Below are 365 nucleotides of genomic sequence, written 5' to 3'. Positions count from 1 at the left end.
TGGTACCATTAGCAACCCAAAGCAAAGTTCTGACTGCTGTTGATTGAGCTCAGATGCCTAGCTCATCAAATTCCAGGACAAAGAAAATTGTTCCAAATGAAGACTGTTCTATTTGGCCCATCTCCCTGCACTGAGTGGGCCATATGCCGCAAATATCATAGATTTTTAACACAGTATAACATGGATTATTTGAAGTCAGCATAAAAATATTTCGAAAAGTTGATAAACACTTCTACTACCATCACAACCAAGGACGAGCCTGGAAGAATAACCACCACTCTCATTCAGATAAAGTGTTGCTCTAGAGATAGAAGGTGGTACCAAGTTACAAGCTTGTATCCATGTTACAAACATTGTCCCAAACA

Source organism: Apodemus sylvaticus, chromosome 16, assembly GCF_947179515.1.
Source record: "Apodemus sylvaticus chromosome 16, mApoSyl1.1, whole genome shotgun sequence".
Lineage (NCBI taxonomy): Eukaryota > Metazoa > Chordata > Mammalia > Rodentia > Muridae > Apodemus > Apodemus sylvaticus.
Note: the sequence above shows the minus strand (reverse complement) of the source record.